Genomic DNA, 24,341 nt, shown 5'->3' with positions numbered 1-24,341 from the left:
GGAGACATCCATAAAACGTTAGCCCGAATACGCGAAAAATACTACTGGCCTGGTATGGTAACAGAGGTTCAAAATTATGTTAGGGAATGCGAAGTCTCTAAGCGAAATAAAACCCAAAACTATTTTCACAAACCACTCATGTGAAAGCAACACGTAACTGAGAGACCTTTCCAACGATTGTTTATAGACTTTATGGGCCCTTACCCACGTACGTGTGATGGTAATGTGTATGTGTTTGTTTGTCTTGACCATTTTTCCAAGTTTGTCTTTTTGAAACCTATGCGTAAAGCCACGTCTGTAGATGTTATTAAATTTTTAGAAAAAGATGTTTTTCACATCTTTGGTGTCTCGGAATATGTCCATTCAGATGATGGCAAGCAATTCGTATCAGAATTGTTTGCAAAATTTTTAGAAAAGTATGGCACGAGACATATCCGGACTGCATTCTACTCTCCACAAGGGAATGCAGCGGAGAGGGTGAATCGCTCAGTGCTACAGATAGTAAGATCCTTCATTAAAGGGAATCAAAAGAGTTGGGATAGGTGCATCAGCGATGCGGCCTTTGCCCTTCGTAGCGCAAAGCACACATCAATAAACTGCTCGCCATATTATGCCATGTTTGGCTTGCCGATGATGCCACATGGGGCGTCCTATGAAGTATGCCGCGAATTAGGCGCCGTGAAAGATACTGATTTACAGATAGATGCGCGAGCAGATAGATTGCAAGGAATTAGGGACTCGATAATGAAGGATCTGAAGTTAGCACATGAGCGAAGCCAAAAGGTTTACAACACCAGATCCAAAGATGTGAAATTCCAAATCGGACAAGTGGTATATCGCCGAAATTTCAAACAGAGTTCACAAATAAACAACTATAATGCTAAGCTTGGCCCAAAGCAAGTTAAGTGTGTCGTGCTGAAAGCGATCGGCAACTCCATGTACGAACTCGGCGATACCAGTGGCAAGAAAGTCGGCGTATACCACGCTAAGGATATGTTTATTGCTTAATTATATGTTGATTGTTAGTTTTGGTGACCTGTGTTTAATGTAGATGTGTGCAACGTTTTCTGGATTTAGTTTTAGCTTGACCATTAGAGTAATTATTTAAGCAATTATTTATTTCTTTGACCATGTTTATAGTTGACCTTATTTATTCATTTATTTATTGTTTTTTATTATTTATTTATTTATATTTTCATTTTTTTATTATTATTTTATAGATTCTGTGATATTTTATTACTAACATACTAAAAACTGTGATATAGATTTAGGGAGATAGATATCTGTGAGATAGGCTTAGATACTCCACTGATATAACTTTAGATTTAACCCGCATGCCATTCTACTCATTAATATAGTAGATATCTGTGATATTAGGTTAGTAGTAGAAAAAGTTTCTTATTCCGCGTGCTGCCCTTATAGGAGTTAACATAAACCCTAAATAATCGGAAGAATAGGCAATAGCCCGGTCGTGGGTCGAGGCCACACGTTAGGCGTTTGAAGGTAGCTTTAGGACAGACTGCGCATTGAATTTTTTTACGCCCACGCTCCATGTTGCATGCAACATCGGCTGTTGCGAGCCTGTAGCGGCAGCCTGTGGGTTAATGCGGATGGTAAGGATGTTCAAACATATACGTATGTATCTGTATGCATATACCAGCATAGCCACGTTTACATGCGTTAGTAACTGTAGGAAGCAAACACTTGGATAGATGTTCGAACATGTATCTGTTAGTATGCGTGAAGTTAGTTCGTGAAAGTTTATATCCGTCGTTTCCCGCCAAAATAGGATTGTATGTATTGGTGTCTTTCGTTCTTGAGTGCAAGTGGTGAGAAAGAAAGGCTTTTGATTTATGGGGTACGACCGCCAAACGATTGCAGAGAATGTCTGAAAAGAAAAGTTGACTTAAGTGAGTGCGGAAGCAAGTTTTAATTATATATATTTTTTGTTGCGAAAAAAAAAAAACGTTCGCAATTTTTTTTTTTCATAAAACCGTGCTAACGGGTAATTTAGCGGAATCCCAAGGAGGAACCGGGATTCCATACCCTGCTTGACAACAGCCCCAGGTGAGTCCAGTGAAACCCCTTTCCCCAGTCCATGGTGCATGTGGACTAATAGTGAAAATAAATTAAAAAAATGTTAAAAGTGCAAATTAACTTAGATAAAATAACATACATACAATCAATAAAATTTAGTGAAATAAATGAAATTATATACAAAGATAAAATTAAGTAAAAAAATTTAATAAAACAATGAAAGTTAAAAGTAAAATTAAATTAAAATAAATTAGCTAAAATTATAAAATAAAATAAGATATAAAATTAATTAAAATAAAATAACATACATAGATACATAAAGTGATACATTTCAGTAAAATCTAATACCTAGATAACCTTAAATATATAGATAAAAAACAAAAATCAAATAAATAAATAAAATGACATAACTACAGGACATTCAATAAATATAGTAAGTCCACATGCACCCTAATGTATCTTTCTCGTCCGCCATGACCCTAGTCCCTAATATTCTTCCCTCTGCACATCCAGATTGCTGCGCAAAAATTTGAAGTTGCTGCCATCACGAGCCACAAACGCTAAAATAAGGCGAGGTAGTATTAAAATTAAAGGAACTTTCCACACCAGCCACCAACACAGTCTAAACACACAAACGCGGGGTAGTATTTAATATAGAGGAAGGGGAAGCATACAGACGGTGCCAGGCTATACATCAAGGGAGTAAAGGGGCATCTGAGCGCTCCTGTCCTGGCACCGCAATCATTAAACTTGAGCATAGCCTGGAGGAACACTAATTGGAGGAGAAAAGCAAGCCCGAGGAGAGAGGCCAAGAAGGGAGCAGAGTTATCCGTGTGCCGCTGCCGGAATCTATATTGTTTTTTTTTTTATATTGCATTTGAATTTTGTTGAACTTAGTTGAGATTGTTTTAGTTAGTTTTAATCACGATTTCATTACGTGAGTTTGATTAGTTTGAATTTTAAATTTAGCCTGTTAAGGTAATTTAACTGGATTCTAAATCTTTTCAATTTCCTTGTGAGTTTTTTTACTTTTATGAATTTATTTTGTTCTTGAAACCTGTGTAATTGTTAATATTTCTCGTGTTGCGTTCCGTTTCCTTACTCCTGCCGTCTTTGCTATCTTTTCAACAGTCCACCTGTTACTTATTTACCTATTATTCCTTACCTTACTTTCTTGCCTATCGTCCACATTCAACCTTTGCTTGGTCTTTTTGTTCGTTTCCATACCTAATTTCTTTTATTTTGCTTTCTGGCTCATGACTTTTTTACTTTTTTCACCTTTTTCTTTTCACCTTTTTTTTTGCAACGCTTTTTTAGTGCCTTGCATTTAAAGATTGCCATTAGTTTGTTCCTAACTTTCTAACATCTTTTGCCTTCTGGCTTTGTTGTCGTTTTTTATCACGTTTTGCGGTTTTCTTTTTCTTTTTTGGCAACTAGTGAATTTTTCGCTGCTATTTTTTTTTATATTTTTCTTCGTTTGTTGCTTCCCTCTTTCATTTGCGCTTTTATTTGTTTTACATAAATCTATTAAAATTACCCATGGTATTAGTTGAGTTTCCAATCATTTTTAAAATTTTTGTTATTAAACTTCATGATCATTCTTTTTTTATATAATTTTTATCTTTTTTTATATTATTGATTTTTGCGCCGCGCTAACCACTCGTAAAATCTTTGATCCGGGCCGCAACGGCATGCCCGAATAACTTTGTAATCTTTCATTATCACCTCTTCCACCGATCGACTTTCCAATATAGCATTTTTCCCTTGGGCATATGTATGTTTATGTATGTAGGTTACGCCTTCTCAACTTTGCAGCCACGCTCTCTCTTCGACGCAGGCGCCTCCGTCGCGGGTAAGTGCTAGACGTTTAAGCTATTGGTATTACGTAGGTAGACATACTTATAAATATACACATATATCTGTATAAAAGAAAAAAGGGCAAACTTGTTGGAAGCCAGGAGAGGGTGATAATCGATCGGGCTACAGTGGCAGCCCGATAATCAGGTACACGACGACATTTAGCAATTTTCAGTTAAACCTTTCATTCGTTTTTCTTTTTTTGTTTCGTTTAATACTAAAGTTTTTTTTACGTAAAATAAATTTCGAGTAAAATTTGATCAACTTTTTTATTCTATTCCCATTACTGTCGATTTCCCTCTCGATTTAAAGTTTTTGCGTTAAACCTTTTTTGTTGTTGTCAATAAATTAAAAGCTCTCTATAAGCTTCCTAAGTTTTTTTTTCGCCGTATCCTCTATATATCTGTCTATGTATGAACTCAACGTAGGGTTCGATACATTACCATTAGATAAGTATCTTTTAGTTTTAGTCTTAAGGAAAAATCAATATAATTGAAGTTTCTTTGAATTTTTCTTTTACGCTAGGATAAGTAATTAATAAAGCGTCTGTTATAACGTTTTTTTTTTTTGCTGAAATTCAAACTCGCATATTTATTAGGTTTATGGGTTGAGTATATCTCATAATGATCGGCTAGAGAACGTTCAATTGGTGTGGGTGTTACACGAGTGCAATATAGGGGACGTGGATGTGAGGCGACTGTGGCAGACTAGACGGACTAGGGACATGGGACATTACCGTACAGACAAATGTCAGGCTAAGGGGGCGTTGCTAAATTTTCGGAGTCAGTGCAACGCCCAAGGCTGCGTCAAGATTTTACGCAGAAGGGGAGGGATGACTCCACCTGAAACGGACAGACCTTTTCTTCCAGCTTTCCTTTTCTTTTCGTAGATTTCAGGCATGAACCTTTTTTTTTTGTTTGTATAACTGTAGGTAAGGCGAGTGAGCAAAAACCCACCCCGCCCGACGAGCTAGCAGGGGCTTGCCAGCATGCCAAATGCCACCTCCGCCTTACCCCAACAGTCAGTTATGCAACAATACGTTTATGGTCAACTCCGCTTTCCTTAAATGTAGAGCAACTTCAGCAAGGACCGACATATGTGTGTCAAAATCTTCTGACACAATAAATCGTCTAAATAGACAAAGACTTGGTTTCCTAAATTGGGTGGAATTACGCGATCCATCAAGCGACAAAGTGCTTTTGGGGCGTTACAAAGACGGAAAGGCATGACACGGTATCGGTAAAGCGGGCGACTAGGGACTGTAAAACAGGTGCAATCTCGGGATTGTTCGGCTAGGGGAATTTGCCTTAAGTCTAGTGAACTTATAAATTTTGCCTTGGGTATTCTGCTAAGAATCCCATCAATATGAGGAAGGGGATAAGCGTCCTTCACGGTAACACTATTTACTTTCCTTGAATCAAGACACAGACGGACTTTACCTGGCTTTTTCACTAACACAACCGGACTGGACCATGGACTATTAGGAGCTTCCTCGACTACACCTAACTTAAGCATTTCATCAATTTCGGCATGTACGAGTTTCTCGACAGCTGGTGAAATTGGAAAGTAACGCTGCTTTATCGGACGGACATTGGGTTCGAGCTGAATCTCGTACTCCAATAAAGAAGTTTTTCCTAAGCCTTCTTTCTCGAAGCTAGGAAACCTGTTTTTAATTAAACCTAAATGACGCTGTTGCTCAACGTTTAACGAAAGCGAGTTTTCGTCAAAGTTACAAGATTCACTGAGTGAAATTTCTGAGATTATATTCGGTGCGATTTGGAACTTATGCCAAAAGTCAATTCCTAAAATTATATCCTGGGACATACTGGGAACAACAAAGAACGTTATCGTTTCGGTTTTGCCTTTATATTGGACACTAAGATCTATTGTACCGAAAACTACTTGAATTTTGCCATCAGCTGTGCAAATGGGAATTTTATGCTTTCGCAATGGCTGTTTGGAAAGCTCCTTTGCAAGCAAACCTCCTAAGCAAGACACATGCGCTCCGCTGTCTAATAAGCCTAGGTGGTCGCTTTCCAAAAGCCTAACCTTCGCATATGGCCTTAAATCATTTTCTTTCTGCTGCAACGAACAGATGACTTTCTTTAAATTTCTTTTGTTTGCTCTTACTTTTGTCCAAAAGTCTCCCATTCGAATAGTAAAACGCTTTGGACTTTCGGAAGTAACATCATCGGTACTAAATATTCTATTTCTAGCTTCCCTATATCTTTTCAACCGTTCTTCGAATGGAATAATTTCTTTTCTTAGCGGAGTTGTAAAAATCTTAGAGTCACCACTGCGTGTACTTGACGCGAGGCTGGTTTGATGTTGTGTATGTATGTTTGTTTTATTGCTGTCTAGCGTTTGCTGTCGTTGCGAGGGATCTGTCGAGATTCCTCGCTCGCTTTGCAGTTTCCCGGACTACACTTTGGGCATTTTGGACGATACGTGTTTGGTGCGCCACAGCCGTAGCAAAACACCGTACGCTCCTCAAGGCATTCGTAATATCTATGCCCCTCTTTATTGCAATTCCAGCAACCAGGTTTTAATTTGGTTGCTGGCTGAGAAACAGCTTCTACTTGAGCAAATTTGCTTTGCGCTATTGCTTCCTCATCTAGGTCTAAGTCAAGGTAGACTTCATTCACTTCCTTCTTGGTAATGGTCGAGAGCTGTTTGTTGGAGAAAAGGGTGTGGTCTTAGCAATTTCGTTAGCAAGACTCTCACCTTTTAAACAGAGTCGGCGCAACTCTGCTACAGAATTAATTGGTACCAAAAGAAGTTGTTGCCGAAGACGCAAATTACGTTTTAAAATTTCAAGTAACTCGACCTCTGAAGGTGGGGTTTCAAGAGGTTCCACGATTTTCAATATGGCGTTACGGAATTCATCAAAACATTCATTTTGACCCTGCTTTCGAGCACGAATCGATTCTTTAATTTCGAAGTCACTCTTATGTTGTTGAAAATTTGTTCTTAACGCTTGGCAAAGAGCTGGCCAGGTGACACGTTCGACAGATCTACGGTATCGCCAGTACCAGTCTTTGGCTTCATTAATAAAAAGGCTTTGTATGTGTTCACACAAAAGGTTAAAATTGCCGTTAAGCGTATCGATAACTAACAATTCTATTCTTGATAAGAAACTATCTACAGATAAACGAGACGTACTGTTAAACTTTACGTCCCAACATGAAATTAATTGGGCTATTCTACCCATGTACGGCACGGTCGACATATCACTTAGCCGCATTTGGTCAATCTGGTTATGAAAATTGGTATTGGTATTATTTGGCAATGGAGGTACTTCTCTAGGCCACACTGGAGTAGACCTATTTGGTGGGTGTTGAGTTGTGGACAAATTAGTTGGTTGGCTTATGTCATTGCCTACAGAGGGTATGTAGGGTTAATATTTAACCGTTCTAAAAAACTGGATGAACTATTTGCTATCCGCTGTTCTACCATTTGGGCTACTCGATTTCCCAAACCCTCAAAAACCGTTGCTGACCTCGCAGACACAATTGCTGAAACCATGTTTCTGATGCGAGTTTCATCGTCATTTGCTGGTGGTACGTCACCTCCATGCGCTCCTTCAGCTGGCAAGCTACTACCATTTGCCAGAAAATTACTTAATAATATTAGCCAACCGCAAATGTTGGCAATCATATTAAATATTAAAGTATTATGAAGAGAACTCAGTTAAGAAAAAAAATTCTATAATAAATGGTTGCTTCGAACGATGTTATACAACATTTGTTAATATTGCGTCATACAGCTCTCTCAAACAGGTCCACTTCACTCACATGTGTTTGATCGTAAAATGCTTGAGAGTCTGCTGTGTAACAAAAACAACAAAAATATTATATTTTGCGTTTAGCTACACTTTGGTAAGTAATGCATTTTGACCAACTTTTCGAAGTTGGCTAACTTAAGCTATAGTGGATTGTAAAAATAAAGGGCCTAAATCTCCTTAAGGCTTTCTTTAAGTCTAGCTGCTAGTATAACAATACTAGTTATTTCATTAACTTTTATAAAATTAATTTCAGTTTCTCTGCAACATTTTATGTATCCAAATTGTATGTTTCTAAACCTAAACTAACGCAGAAAAACTCGTTTCTTCGAGTTTGAGCTGGACTTCTTAAACAAATTTCCATTATTTATATGTTATATGTATGTATACTAAAAATCTAATTTTTAAATTTAGTTGAATAATTCACATTTCCTTATATGATTTGGGGTTTTGAAGACTCCAGCGGTGATGAAACGTATGTTAAGACAAGATTTTATGTCCGGCCTAGATGAAAATCATGGGCATTTAGATTTTCAGGAACTGGTGATGACTTGAAGCTTATCACCGTGGAAGCGGAATGCGGTTGAAGTAAAAGGGAGGGTTGCTTGCGATTCGAACTAGCAACCCACATGCATATAATGCAAAATATGTTGGCAAATGAATTTTCAGAGAAATGTGTTGCTCGTTTTCTTGAGATGAAAATCTGCGGAAGAAACCGATACCACTATTTTAGAATTTTTACTTTAACTTTTGACACCTCACAATTTAATGTTAGACAGGGGGGTAAAAGGGTTTAATTCTTTAAATAAAACATTAAGATTTACCATAGATATAATGTACGTATTTCTGCTCAAGGTGGACTGGACTGCTCTTGCTAACAAGTGGCGACAGGAGAGTTGTTGAAATTAGGAGTTTTATTTGATCGCGCGAACTTGGCGAATTAATCCATATGGAATCAGACTTAGTTAGATGTCTAAAAGTTCACTCCAATTTTCTATATGTTTGAAAAAAAAAAAACAAGGAACCACGACCACGATGTTTACTGCTCCGAAACTCCATAGGAAAAGATCGAGAGCTTATGACGGAAATAGCTCTTGACCTACCTTGCTCAGATGAGTCGATAAATGAGTTCAATATCACCTGTTTTTGACAGATGCTTTATGAAGCAATTTTTGGTAACTAGAAACAGTGGTGCCTAGCTAAACGGGATACGAAAAAAAGTAAATGCAGCAGGGAATGGAACTAAAATAATAATAAAAAAGGCTTGCTGCCTTGTACTACGGTACAGAAGGCACTCGAAAGGAGTGGAATGAAGACAATAGGAAGAGCAGAGTTGCGTTGGATTAATATACCTTCAATCATTGTATCAATATTCAAGATAAATTTAGAAAAAATAATTAAATACTTGAGTATAAGCAAACATTTTCTTTCAATTACTACAATTAAGGTGTCCTAGATGCTATATATTCCAAAATTATAACATTTTATGTCTGTTTAGAAATTTAACTTGAATTTCCCTAAAGATTTCCGTAATATGGTCATTATTGATGTTTGTGTGTGCTAATTTTCAGCGATCAGCTTTTAGTTGCGCTACTTGTTAAAGTTTAAATGATGCCAAAAGTACTGTTGATGTGTTGGAGTTTCCGTAAGCTCTGTCTAGCTCTTTCCCAGCAGAACCTAAATCTCCTTGCTGATTCTAAATCCCATGATAAATGATGGCATCCTGCCACTTTACGGTCGTTTGGCTAATGCTGTTATGAGTTATAACGAACGCTAAACGACAATAATCCCAGATGACTCCAAGTTCTGCTCCCTGTTGTTAGATTTTCTTCATAAGATTTTGCTACATGCTGAGAAACAACTCATGATTCGCATGATACAGCAGGACTACTATATTCCCCGACTCAAACAGAAAGTGACAAATCATGGCCGCTCTGCCCCCCGAACGAGTAACTTAACTTACTCCTCACCATTTCACGTAACAGGCGTGGACTTCGCTGGCCCATTTATGGTAAAGACGTCCCTCTTACGACGATCTTCTCACACCAAAGCATGTGTTTGCGTATTCGTATGTTTCTCTACCAAAGCGGTCCATCCCGAATTATTCTCAAACTTGACGACTGAGGCCTTCAGAGCACCCTTCACTCGCTGCGTAGGATGAAGTTGATTACCCCACAAATTGCAATTTGTTTATCAAAGAAGCGGCTGTGTACACTGCTGAAACACAAGCGGTACAGAACCCCACCTTGCAATTCATACCGCCGTACGCCCGTCACAGGGCAGCATATGGGAAACCGCAGTCAAAAGCTTCAAGACCCATTTCACCAAAGTAGCAGGAGATCAAAGGTTTACATTTGAGGAATCCAACCGATTTATTAGTCCTCCGTCCTGGGCACTTCCTTCTAGGAGCCCCTTTTCTCTGGCTACGAAATGGCAAATATTGAAGGTTCTGCATCACCAGTTTAGTTCTCGGTGGAATAATGAATACCTTAAAGAATTACATAAAAGATATAAATGGAAACATCGCCGTCTCAGTGAGAGATATGGTCGTTATCAAAGATTGCCTACTTTCCCCAAATGACTGGCGCTTGGGGCCAAACTCCATCCGAGACCCGACCAACATGTGCGTTTAGTAGATGTTCGCCCCCAAGCGGGTACAGTCACCCGCAATATAACTTTGTAAATAAACTTTGTGTTCTATCCCCTGTAGGTTAAGTTTGCGACCAACTTACCCCTCACGCAACCCACGCTCTCCACGTATAAGTCCACTGCAAACTCATATTTTTCCAATTTGTTCTATGTTTTTTTCTCCCTTTTTCTCTTTTACATTTGTTTCCCCAGATCATTGAGTACAATAAATGCCGCCTCTGCTGTCGCTACCACAGCTTTCGTTTCTGTCCGACATTTTTGGTATTGGTCCCGGCAGAACGCTTCGAGACAGCCCGCGCTCACAACTGTCTGGTCACGTCACACCGGACGAACGCTTACACCGTGCCGAATTTGCGAAAGAGCTCAGTACACCTTACTTCACCGCCCAACTACTATCACAACAGTACGCACAGGATCCCAACGAGTATCAACTCCGGCACGCACAGGAAACCGACTCTCAAGTCCGGCACGTACAAGGTGCAATGGTACCCGTATGCCAACTGGACGGGTAAACGAGTCCGCTTGGAACGTCTCAATCCAGCTTTGTGGCAGTTTTATAACAAAGCCGAGGGAACCTTAGAAGAACTCAAATAGCTGCTTTATCTGTCAGCTCGCAGGCCAGCCGCCATGCTGTCTTCAGCAAGCACAAACCTCATCGACTTCGATGATGAATATTGCCACATATATATATATATATATATATATATATATATATATATATATATATATATATATATATATATATATATATATATATAAACATATTAATTTGAAGTACTTACCTCTATAATACTTACCAGTTTGATATACCTACCTTTTTGAAATACTTACATTGTATAAAATCTTTACCTTCACCCGGTATCAATTTATTAACTTAACGTTTGCATTACATATGCAATTCATACATATGTACATACCTACATACATATATACTTGCCGCTCTCCTTAAATAATAACTACCGTTAGGATTTTGCCAGCTTGGTGGGCTGTTGTTGTTGTTGTTGTAGCAGTGCTTCGCCCCACCTAATAGGTCCGACCGATCACAAATTGTCATCAATATCCTCTAACGGGAGTCCAAGGAAACTTGCTGTTTCAACAGGGGTGGACCATAATGAAAAGGGTGTTAGAGGCGTTGGTTCCACATTACAATTAAAGAGATGATTGGTGTCATGTGGGGACACATCGCAAGCGGCGCATACATTTTGTATGTCGGGGTTGATTCTGGATAGGTAAGAGTTTAGCCTGGGAAGTGTGCGTTCCTCTTCCGCAAGTTTTGGGTCTGTTCTTTGAGTACTGGATTCACCGGGCAATTCCTGGCATAAAGGTCCGACACCTGTTTGTGGAGTTCACTGAGGACCTGCTTGTGTTTTTTTGCTTCATACGGCTGAGTTCTCAGGTGCCGTATTTCCTTATAATGCTTACGGAGATGTTGGCTCATCAATCAGATGTCTGTTGGGATGCCCAGGTTTCTGGGTATTCAACAGGAACTGCTTGGTTAGCATCTCATTTCTCTCTCTGATGGGGAGTATTCTCGCCTCATTATGTAGATGGTGTTCTGGGTACATAAGAAGACAGCTCGTGGCAGTTCTGAGAGCAGTATTTTGGCAGACCTGTAGCTTCTTCCAGTGAGTAGTTTTTAAGCTTGGCGACCATATAGGGGACGCGTAGCATGCAATCGGCTGGCCAATTACTTTATATGTGGTAATGAGCGTTTCTTTGTCTTTTCCCCAAGTACTGCCAGCAAGGGATTTGAGGATTTTATTACGGCTCTGGATTTTCGGTACAATTGCGGCTGCGTGCTCACCAAAATGTAGATCCTGATCAAACGTCACACCCAAGATTTTGGGGTGTAGGACAGGCGGTAGCGTAGTGCCATCGACGTGAATGTTCAAAATGGTCGACATTTGGGACGTCCATGTTGTAAATAAGATCGCGGAGGATTTAGTCGCTGATAACGCCAGGTTTCGCGATGCGTAAAAAATGGAGAGATCAGGGAGGTAGCCGTTTATTCTGTTGCAAAGCTCAACAATCTGTGAGCCTGTGGCCATTATTGTGCAGTCATCGGCGTAGGAAACGATAGTAACTCCTTCTGGTTGCGAAGGTAGCTTAGATATAAAGTGGATAGGACACCACCCTGTGACACCCCATGTTTAATTCTTCTTGGTTTTGATGTTTCGTTTCTAAGTTGCACCGATGCCTGCCGACCACCCAGTAATTTGCGGTCCACCTTTTAGGACATGGGGGAAGGGTAGACCCTTCCTTCCAGGTCTTGCAGTAACGTGCCATGGTTGACAGTATCAAAAGCTTTTGATAGGTCTAGCGCAACGAGTACGGTTCGATGGTGGGGGTTTTGATTTAAACCGCAGTTTATCTGGGTGCTAATGGCATTTAGCGCGGTGGTGGTGCTATGAAGTTTTCTGAAGCCATGCTGATGACAGGCTAGCTGCAAATTTGCTTTGAAGTAGGGGAGCAATATGGCTTCAGGCGTCTTGGCTACTGGCGATAGGAGAGATATCGGGCGATATGACTCTCCTATGTTAGCTGGTTTCCCAGGCTTTAGTAGCGGGACCACCTTGGCCATTTTCCATTTTTCGGGAATGACAAGGTGGAAAGAGACAGGTTGAAGATATGTGCTAAGTATTTGAAACCCTCTTTCCATAGGCTTTTAAGCATCGGCGTGGCTATGCCGTCTGGGCCCCCTACTTTGGATGGTTTAGCATGACCGATGCCATCCTCAACCTCTTTGGCGGTAGTGGTAATGGGTGACGCGCTGAATTTATGTTTATGTGCGTGTCTGTTGGCCCTCCGTCCATCTTTGTCGACCGTAGAATGCATTATATATTGTCGGCAGAAAGCGCTCGCACTTTTTTCGCATCCGATAGCACTTTATCGCCAAAGGCGATGGAAATTTTGTCATAGTGCCTAGACGGATTCGATAGCGACTTTACGGTGGACCAAAGTTTACCTACACCGCCAGAGAGGTTACAACCGCTCAGGTGCTCCTCCCATTTCGCCCGCTTGTGTTCATCCACAAGCAATCTGATGCATTGGTTTATATCCCTTATTTGGGGGTCGCCGAGATCGAGATGTCTTATAAGGTCACGTTCTCTCTTTAATTTGCGGCCTCCGCCCGAAAGTAGGACCGAATTTCGGGAATTCTACCGGCGGGAATGAAGCGAGCCGAGGCGGATTCAATGACCTTGCGGAAAGCACGCTCCCCTTGGCGGGCATCAGTCGGGATAGGAAGGCCAGCAAAGCGGTTGTCTGTAAAGGATTTGTATTCATCCCACTTTCCTTATTTAAAGTTTATGAAAGTGCATTTTTCTGTGACGATGAAGTCGGCGGTACGCTCGAGCGAAATAAGTATAGGCAGGTGGTCGGATGCCAATGTTACCATCTGCTGCCAGTTGACGCAGTTTACGAGTTCTGCGCTCACGATTGATATATCCGGCGAACTGTGACAGCTTTCTACCATACGTGTGGGGCGTCTCCCTTTATTGTGCAGAACGTCGTTTCTTCTATTTGAACCGCCAACATCTCACCCCTACTGTCCGCCCGCAAATTTGAATGCCATAGATCGTGATGGGCATTGAAACCGCCTAAGATAATGCGATTGTTGCCAGTAAGGCGCTGATATTAGGGCGGTATCCACTGGGGCAGCAGGTGGCAGGAGGGATGTAGATGCATCGCCTGACCGGACAGATGAGCCTTGACGTTCTAAGACACTGACCCTGCGGCCGATGTCAGGATCCAATGTATGATATTGCACAGATTGATGTATGATAAACGCGAGGCCGCCTCCATTTCCGCTCTCGCGATCTATTCTGTGGTCATTATACCCAGAGCAGGTCTGCAGAGCAGATCTCGCTGTGAGTTTAATCTCTTGATTCGCAGCAATGGGGATGTTGTGCCGCTTCATGAAATCGACTATCTCCGTGATCTTCGCAGTTAATCCATTGCAGTTTAACTGCAGAATTCTGAAGTGCATGGGGGAGACGTCGCACAGTGGCGACTTTTGAGTTTTTTCTTATCATAACTTCATATCATAATCATAACTCTTGAACCAATGAAGATATTTAAAAAACTTGAAATGCAAATGAAAGCTAATTATTTAAAGTTTTATTGTGTGCAAGCTCAGAATGTCACAGATAGATGATATGACTGGATCAGAAGAGATAGCTAACATGTTGAAAAGGTCTTCGTTTTGTCTAACTCGTGATACTGTGCAGGTGTTCATACATCTATATCTTTTGTAGTCCTTGTTTTTAGATTCTTGAGCTTCTTCAGACAATTCTCCTAATGGTAAGCACTGGTACTCTATTAAATCTTTTCCATGTGCTAAAATTTTATGTACCGTTGGTGTAAGTTTCTTCTCAGGATACTTTTGATGCAGCAACTCTGTAGTTTTATATACATATTCTCCAAATTTGGGTCCATTAACTGGTTCATGGCAGTTTAAAATATTTAAAATTACCCCCAATCTTTTCACAATATCTCTATCAACTCCTGTTATACGAGCAGTCACTTCATCGTTTTCAAAAAATCTTCTTGAGGAGTTACCATCATTTGTATTTCCGTATCCATACTTTGGACAGTCAACTCTAAGGCCAATCTCTTTATAGAATGCATCCTGAATTATTTTTTTTCTCCTGTTTTGTTTCTCCTTACATGTTGTATTTATTTATTTATTTATTTATCAGTCTACAAATTAAACAATTATACAGACCAAATATACCGACACTTAATTCACAGATGTAATAAACGATATAAACAACATAAGCAGTCATCAATTTTAAAGTAATATTTAAACAGTACTTAATTAAACGCTTGACAATTTCAATTAAAAACTTAGAAGTAAGCAAAAGTTAAAATGTTGTAAATGTGTTAAAATGTACTCATGAAGGAGCTAGTAAATAATAATTTATGAAATTGACAATAAAGCAAATTAATAGTAGATAAAATATATACAGAAAAGAATTTATACAGAGTAAATTTGATTGCATACACATAAAAATAATGATCACAAGGCAATTTTGTCAACAAGTTTCAAGTAACTGGTACTTCATATTTGAAACAGAGGGTTGAACAGTATATCACGGTTTAGCGTTCTTTGCTTCATTTCGAATTACAAATTTAATGTAGTTAAAAGGTATTTTTTAATACCAAGAAAGTCGCAGACGTCCAAATTTTTACAGTGTTTATTAAAATCACGACATAAACAGTGAAGTGGTTCGTGCATTTCATAATTCGACCTACATGTAGCTACAAAAATTGATTGAAAATGTCTAGAGGGCCTAATAGGAACGTTAAACTTAATTTCACCAAGCAAAAATAGACTATTTATTGACCCTCTTATTAATTTAACAATAAATAAGACACCAAGCATCTCCCTGCGGCTCTGCAATGTGGGCAGCTGTATTAGTTTTAATCGGCTGCAATAGGGGTAAAGATTTTTAGAAGGTTCCCATGGTAAGTGTTTTAAAGCGAAAAGCAAAAATTGTTTCTGGACCGATTCCAGCTTGTCAGAATGAACCTGATAACGCGGATTCCAAATTATTGAAGCATATTGCAAAGTAGGTCTGACCAATGATTTAAAAAGAGTTTTTGTAACGTATGGGTCATTAAATTCTTTAGACCAACGTTTAACAAAAGCCAAGGTACCTTTAGCCCTATTCACGCAAGATTCAATATGAAGTTTAAAATCGAGTTTTGGGTCCATTGTAACGCCTAAATCAATAAAATTAGTGACTTGCTCGATTACATAGTCGCCAATAACAGAATCATGGGATTGGAAGGACTTCCTTGTAAAACACATGAACTTACATTTAGTAAGGTTTAGTGACATGGCTTTTACATTACAACAGTCACCAAGACTATTCAGATCAGCCTGAAGACATGCCCTATCCACGGGTGAGCGGATAGGCATTACAAGTTTGACGTCATCAGCGTACATCAACGGCTTGCAGCTCTTCAAAACACTAGGAAGGTCATTAATGAACAACAGTAACAAAACCGGACCAAGATGGCTGCCTTGAGGAACACCAGGAGTTACGTTTATGAACCGAGACCAACAATTATTAAATATAACTGTTTGTTTTCTTTCCTTCACATAAGAAACCCAAGATAGAAGCAAAGGAGGAAATCCTAACCGATCAAGTTTTAATAAAAGTATAGAATGAGAAACTTTATCAAATGCCTTACTAAAATCAGTATAAATAACATCAACTTCACAATTAGTCTTAAAACTGTTGGATACAAAGGTTGTAAACTCGAGCAAGTTGGACACCGTTGATTTACCCTTGCAAAAGCCATGTTGTGAAAAGTCAATTAATGAAGATACTCTAAAAGCAATCTGTTTTGTGATAATCAATTCAAATAACTTAGGAATAGTGTTGAGTTTAGCTATTCCTCTATAATTTATAACACACGTTCTGCTTTCATTTTTATGCAGTGGTATAATGAATGATTCTTTCCACTTCTTGGGGAACACCCCTTGCTTCAGGGACGCATTAAACAAACAGGCTAGAGGTCGATATAAGTATCGAGCACAAGATTTCAGCACTACCGACGGAATTTGATCCGGACCACTAGAGTAAGAAATTTTTAGATTTTCCAGATGAGTTAAAACATCATCAGTACATATATATGGGACTGCCTGGGAATCCCAGAGGAGACAATCTGAAAGGATAAGTCGATGGCGGGTAACCATAGGTATTTGCATAATTAGATTTGAAGAAATCCGATCATTTAGCTTCATTGTAGAAGGAAACCCTTTTATCTTCCTTTTTGAATTAACAAAGCTGTAAAACGACTTAGGATTGACAAAAATTTGGCTTTTGATCCTACTGATATACTTCTTATAACAAATTCTGTTCAATGTGTTATATTTGTGACGCAAAATTGAGTAGGCGGCATAGTCAGTCATTGATCCAGAAAGTTTATAACGTTTGAATGAACGCGTCTTCTGATTTTTCAGGCGTTTCAATTCTTTAGTGCTCCAAGCCGATGATGATATAGCAGTGGTTTTGGACGTAGGTATGCATTTTTTAAATATTCCGTATAATACACTATTAAAATGGGATATACTCTCATCAATATCCCCATCGTACTCAGGCCAATTTATTCTCGATACTTCGAGTACTACTTTAGACCAATTGGCTTTTCTAAACAGAAATCGGTGAGGGGTCTTTCGCACTACGTTGGAGGAACGTCCAGATAAATTATGAGATTCCATAAACATCGCGAGAGCAGGATGATACACGTCTTCAGGCAGGGCAAGGGGATCGCATCGATTTACAAAACAATTTGAATCGTCTGAGAAAATTAAATCCAAGCATTTACCGAATTTATTCTGAATGTTGTTAACTTGAAAAAGTCCAGCATCTGCAAACTCGTTTAGGAAATCATAGTGGATAGCGCGAGAAGAAGTAGGGACTAGCTTCCCGTCGATAAGACTCCATGACACACATGGCAAATTAAAATCGCCAAGTACAGTGACAGAATGACAGGTCCTGGCAGTACTGCACACAGATTTCACTTTTGAGGAATGATTCAAATATAAGGAAATGTCAGATTGTGGGGGAATGTAGTTGGCTATAAAATATTTGTATGTTGAGGAAAAGAAGCTCAGCATCCTCAAAGTCAGGAAAATGTAGTTCCTCCGCGGAAAACCTAGTGTGAACGGCAAGTAACACACCTCCACCAGCTCTGGCCAGTATGTCTTTTCTAAACACTTGAAACGAATTCGATAAAGCTTCAGCATTAAAAACTGTTGGTTTTACCCAAGTCTCAGTAAAAAAGAGTACATCATAAGAACTCTCATGGCTCAGTTGAAAAATTTCCGTTAGTTTGGTATTCAACCCCCTAACGTTCTGATAAAATATACCAAGTGAGATATTATTTACGTTTGATAAGACATAATTTAAGTTTATACCACTTATGGAGTGTTGCCTGGCAAGTTTCTTGATGCATTTAAAGTAGCGCGGTCACGGTTCGACTTTCTAGTAAACAAATGCACCACAGTGTTTCGACCAGAAAGTAGAATCGAGTACCCTATCAAAAAATTTGTCAGGAACTAAGATTCTGAAAGAAGAGATCTCTCTCCCAGACTAAAAACTAAATTTATAAACATTAATATTGCTGTTAAGTTCAACACCCAGCTTGGAGCATACGTAGTTAGATATATATATGCTTCCGTCAGCGATGCGTGGAGCCGTGATACAAAAATGGACCTACGGGGAGGAACAGCAGTCACCTCCCTAGGAGCACCAGGTTCTAAAGCAACCGATTCAGAAACAAGGGCTGTGATTAGGGCTGCGAGTGCGGTTGTTGTTACAGCAGTCGAATCATTGCCAGAATTGGGTTGAATAGCAGGAACATTAACAGCATCAGAATCATCAGCATTAACAGAATTAGTGCTGTTCCCAACAGCATTCGCTTTGTTTTTCGAAGCTGGAATCTTGTTCTTACTAGACATTGCAATGTTAGCAGCAGCACTGGGGTTAACAGTTGTATTGGGAATATCATCAGTATTAACAGGTGCTGTCAATCGTTTAGCATAAGAAATTTGTGTATTGAAATCACGCGAGATGGTGGCTGAGTGTACACAAAAAGGCTCACTATTGTTATCAGCAGAAATTGGACTTGTATAAACAGGTGATCGGGCGAGCAAATGGCAATGTATACATGGCTGCATTAGTGTAGGTGAAATCGATAGAGTATGAGGTTTGAGCGCGCAACTAATATTACCACTACTCAACGAGTTCGGATTACTGATAGAGCTGACAACATTTTTTATTTTATTTATGCCATCAGCCATCTCCTCCAATATTGTCGTCGAAAACTTCTCCTTGTTGTGGTAGTGTATAAGCCAGCTTCAAAACAAATTCCATACATCTTATCCTAGCATGCAAAGGAGATATTCTATACTCATAATTTAGTTCGTCAGTTATTGAATCATCAAGATTTTCCAAGTCCTTTTGGCTCTTCTTACAAATTGGACATTTTATTGTAGATGTCGTATTTTTTATTAAGTTCAAAACTTTTCCATCGACCATTGTTAGAAGAAAATCATGCTTTATTGTAATGACATTCCCCTCTTCAATTTCAATTATTGTTGGTTCTAATTTGGCAATTTGATTTTTTATATCACTCACTGTAGCTTTTATGAGTTCCGAAGACTCCTTCTCGTATTTAAATAATATCGGGCGGCACAATATAATTGATGACGGATGTGGATTTTTCCAATATTCTGAAGCTTCATCTTTTAGTCGTAATGGAACAATAGGAGCCATAAACATATTACTATCTGTAATTGTTTCATCGTCTACATTTATTCTTTGTTTATATGCGCTTTGTCCTGATGATCCATCACAACCCCACTTAGTTATCATTGCTAGCTCCTTTGGCAGGGATTTCAACTTTTCTTTAGTAAAACTTTGAAGGAGTCGTGTAGACGTATGATCCATTAGGTTTTGTAGCTCAGTTTCAGCTGATACTTTGGTTATTTTGGGACTTAGAGGAACTGCTTCTTTCTTGGCTTGAGTAATTTTTTTGTATCCAGGTAAAATATCGGCATTACGTTGCAATAATGACTTACGCAATATAATATATTTTTTCTTCGTTAAACCGAGATCTATAAATAGCGCCAAAGCTTTTTCGGGAGTGTATTTCCCAGGTAGCGCATTTGGTGGTGTGAGAATGCTCTTTTTGATGCTCATCAGTCGCACTGGACTTGCTACCGCAACTGCTTCTGTTATATGAGACCACGTTTTCTTCGTCTTTTTTATATTTAATAGCCAGTGCTTCTGAAGGATGAGTCGTGGCCATAGCTTTTGTGGTATCAGACAGCTTCCTTTTCCTTGTGTAAGTAGAACACTCTTCTATAGGTTTTGTTGGTCTCCCTCTAGTTCGTCCAAAAAAGTTTTGTCAGCTAGCCATTTTTCATGCTTACTTAGAAATTTTTAATTCTTACGATAGACGTCCTTCCATTTTCTTTCTATCATAATGTATTGTAAACCAATTTTTTCTTCCAGGCCTTCCTTTTCTTTAATGCTTGTTTCACTCGCTAATTCTCTCATAATAGCCTCAACGAAGTCCTGTCTTGACTTTGTAGATTTAAACACCGCAAATAATTTCGAGTTTTCTAGATACATATTAGAATTGGCTTCGAGTGTATCTGAGTAAATATTAAACTGTGAACTATATTTAAAAATACTATTCACTTAATTTAAGTAAACAGAATACTTAGTTCCTTAATCTCCAAAAGACGAATGATAATGTGCATTGTACGGTGGATAGCTTTATATACCTACTCAAATTATTAAAATGAATTTCAGGTGTACAATTCGTAACTAAAAAAATGTATGTTCTTAACGAGTTCCAATAACAAAAACGACCTTACGGCCGTACTGAATTATATATACCTGCTCAGGCGCGTATTTATGCCCAAGGTTGTTTAACTTTATTTGATGTAAAAAGTGAAGTTTCAGCCGGACGCAGGTAGACTTTATGAATTTAACTGAATATTTCACAAATAACTACTGTTAATTTGACGGAGCACGTATTTTAAATTTTTTTTACATCAAAAATTTAAAAAGGGCCTAAAAATAGGCATTTCGAAAAACAGGTATATCCGCCAACTCTTAACAAAAAAAAAAACAATTTTTTTTTTTTAATTGCTATACAAGAAAACGACAACCGGCCGCCTTATTTACTCACAAAACCATTTTAAATGCAACGAAAAAGCAGAAAAATTTCAAACTTTTCCCAATGTTGAAAATTGGTCAACTTTGAGCGGCTCTACCTGGTAAACTATCATTTTCTGTGAAAAAACAGTCGTATATTCTTGATCCCTGGAAAATTCTCTATTAGAAACATGTATTAGATTTAGCGAACGCTTTCATAATTTTTTTGATTTTTGCCATGCTTTAACGGTAGAGGCGCCACTGTGCGTCGTCACTCTGGGAGTAAGTTACGGGTGACTACGCCTGGGTTGTGGAAGGCGGGAGGGGCGGGGGGCAGGGGGGGGGGGGTGTCAATGCTCCGTGGGGCGCCAGCAGCAGCGGGTACTTGTTGTGGCTTGCTGAGCAGCTGGGCTGTTGGAAGTAGAGATATACGCCACCGCCACCAATATTGGTCCGATATGGTCGAAAGGGGTTTCAAGGAATGCGCATCACTGCCAGCTATAAAAATCCAATTGCGAAATTTAACACTTTCTAGCCGTTCAAAAGTTATTTGAGAAAACAGGCGATTTCAATGCCTGATTTCGCATTACCGAAATCACCAAGTTATTAAAACAAAACACTTAAAGAAAAGTTATATAATAAATTTAAATGCTCACTTCGCATAATTTTTTCAAAAACTAATAGAGAAAAATTAATTTAAATAAAATGTCCCAAAATGTTGCACATATTTTCAAATTGTCCTCAAGTTGCTAAAAAAGCAAGTACACTTGAAAGGACCTTATATGCGATATTAAGAAGGCTGATTCCACGATAGTTGGAGCATTTTGCAGTATCCCCCTTCTTGTGGACTGGGCAAAGAACACTTAGATTCCAATCGTCGGGCATGCACTCGTTCGCCCATAGTTTGCTAAGAAGCTGCTGCATGCGCCTTACCAACTCCTCCCCGCCGTGCTTGAATAGCTCCGCAGGCAATTCATCAGCGCCCATGGCTTTGTTGTTTTTCAATCTGGTTATTGCTATTCTAACTCCGTCATAATCGGGCGGGTGACATATATTCCATCATCATCGACTGCGGGATCGGGTTCGTAATCTCTGCACGGTGAATTGCTGCCTCCATTTAGAAGAGCAGAGAAGTGTTCCCTCCATAATCTAAGCACTCTCTGCGCATCAGTTACAAGGTCGCCGTTTTCGGTCCTACAGGAGTTTGCCCCGGTCTAAAAACATTCCGTCTTTCACCGTATTTTTTGGTAAAATTTTCGGGCGTTATTCCTGGTGGCTAGCAGCTCAAGCTCCTCGCACTCATGCCTTTCTGCTTCTGCCTTTTTCTTCCTGAAAAGGCGTCTCTCTTCCGTTTTCAACTAACGATAGCAATCACACACTCCTCTTGTTGCACTCGCTTTTAGTGTAGCCCCGTAGGCAGCGTCTTTTCTTTCGATTGCAACGCGACATTCTTCATCGTACCAGTTGTTTTTCGTGGCCACGGTAACCAATTTTTTCCTCGGCGGCAGTACGAAGTGTTTTGAAGATATGCTCCCACTGCTCCTGTATTCCTTCAGGCTGAGTTGTGCTCTCAGAGAGCTGGTGTGAGAGTCGAGTTGCGAAATCATTGGCAGTCTGTTGTGATTGAAGCTTTTCGACGTCTAGCTTTCCTTGTGCTTTTTGTACCTGTATCTCTTTATGCATGAACCTCGTGCTGGAGATGACCATGTTTCGAGCACCAGCAAAGTCAATCAGCCTCAGTCCGTTAGGAGAAGTTTCATTGTGTAGGCTAAACTTTCCGACTGTGGGGCCAAAAATACCTTCTTTGCCCACCCTGGCGTTAAAGTCGCCAAGCACGACTTTTATATCATGACGGGGGCAGCGCTCGTATAGGAGCTCTAATTGTTCATAAAAAGTGTCTTTCACCTCATCGTCTTTCTCGTCTGTCGGCGCATTGGCGCAGATGAATGATATTTTAAAAATTTTGCTTTTATTCGGATAGCGGCGAGACGCTCGTCCAGAGCGGACGTTCCAGGTGCATGCCCTCAATTCATTGTCCTTCAAACGTTCGCCATGGTCGTCATCAATAGAGTATATTTATCCGAGGATTGTTGGTATATTTCATTGGAGTATGGTTTTACGTGGCGGGTCCCAAGCCCAGCGAACAACCCGCTCAGCGGGGTTGAAAATATTATTTGCACGTTTATATAGCAAGCCGCTTGCTCCAAGAGAGGCGCCCGCTTCCAGCCGCACCTAGAGGTATACAAACGCTGCCGATGAGATCTCCCCGGCTAGTCCTTAAACCGATTATGTCAGAGTGGCCTAACCAGGTTGTCCCCTTCTCACATTAGCTCACCGCTAAATGGATGTTTAGCGGCTACCCAGAGGATACTTGGCCGCAAGCGACTGGCAGTAGTGAGCTGCTTGAACCGCATGCAAAAGGGTCGCTCTGGCCATTCCCAGGTGAATGGCGGTCAGAAGCTTTCCCCACTTTCGTGGACTTCTACACACGGCTCCACCACATTTAAACACCTACTTTTTCCAATAGCCGGTTTTCCCTTTTTTGAACATTGTTCAGAATAAGAGGATAGGGAGAAGTGAAAAAACTCACAAGGATTTTTTATTTAGAATACGAGGAATGGGAGAAGTGAAAAAACTCGCAAGGTATTTTTATTTAGAATTGGGCTGATAAGGTCCCTATTTGGACTTAGCCTAAGCCTGGAGGCATAACCCTACAAGTAAAATATAGCACGAAGGAGTTATACAAGACAGCAAGTTGTCGTGGAAACTCCATGGGGAGGAAAGAGCGAAGAAAACCTCCGCGGCACTGTATGCATGTGGGAGGATGCAAGGATGGCCGCGAGGCCAGTCACCCAAACTCTCCGTTGGGTACTTGCTTTACTATGGGGTTTTTGTTTGGTAGACAGCTATCAATCAATGATTAGCATAACGGAAACCCTAAAAACTACCCCGACAGCAGCATTGCATGCTATTCTGCATATCCGGCCTGCAGACCTAATGGCCAAAAATATCGTATTAGCCACTGCAACAAGGCTCTGCTTAAGTGCAGTTCCTAAGCCATAGCAGTATAGCGTCATCTAATTTCGGGCAAACAGAATATATGGCCCCGTGACTGAGCTTCGAAAGAGTTCTGGGAGCCACAATTGAGCCGAAGGGCAGGGTGCAGAACATACTATACTCGTGAATACCGATGGCTCGAAAATAACGGAAATAAGAAGATCCTACAGGCTGCCCGATTATTTAGCGTAATCCAGGTAAGGCCTCGTCAGTAACAGCTGATATAGAAACTGCGAGCTGTAAGAAGAAACGGTTAAACACGTGCTGTGCTCGTG

The sequence above is a fragment of the Eurosta solidaginis genome, chromosome 2 (assembly GCF_040869045.1).
Source record: "Eurosta solidaginis isolate ZX-2024a chromosome 2, ASM4086904v1, whole genome shotgun sequence".
In the NCBI taxonomy this organism is placed as follows: Eukaryota; Metazoa; Arthropoda; class Insecta; order Diptera; family Tephritidae; genus Eurosta; species Eurosta solidaginis.
This window is presented reverse-complemented; position numbering follows the sequence as displayed.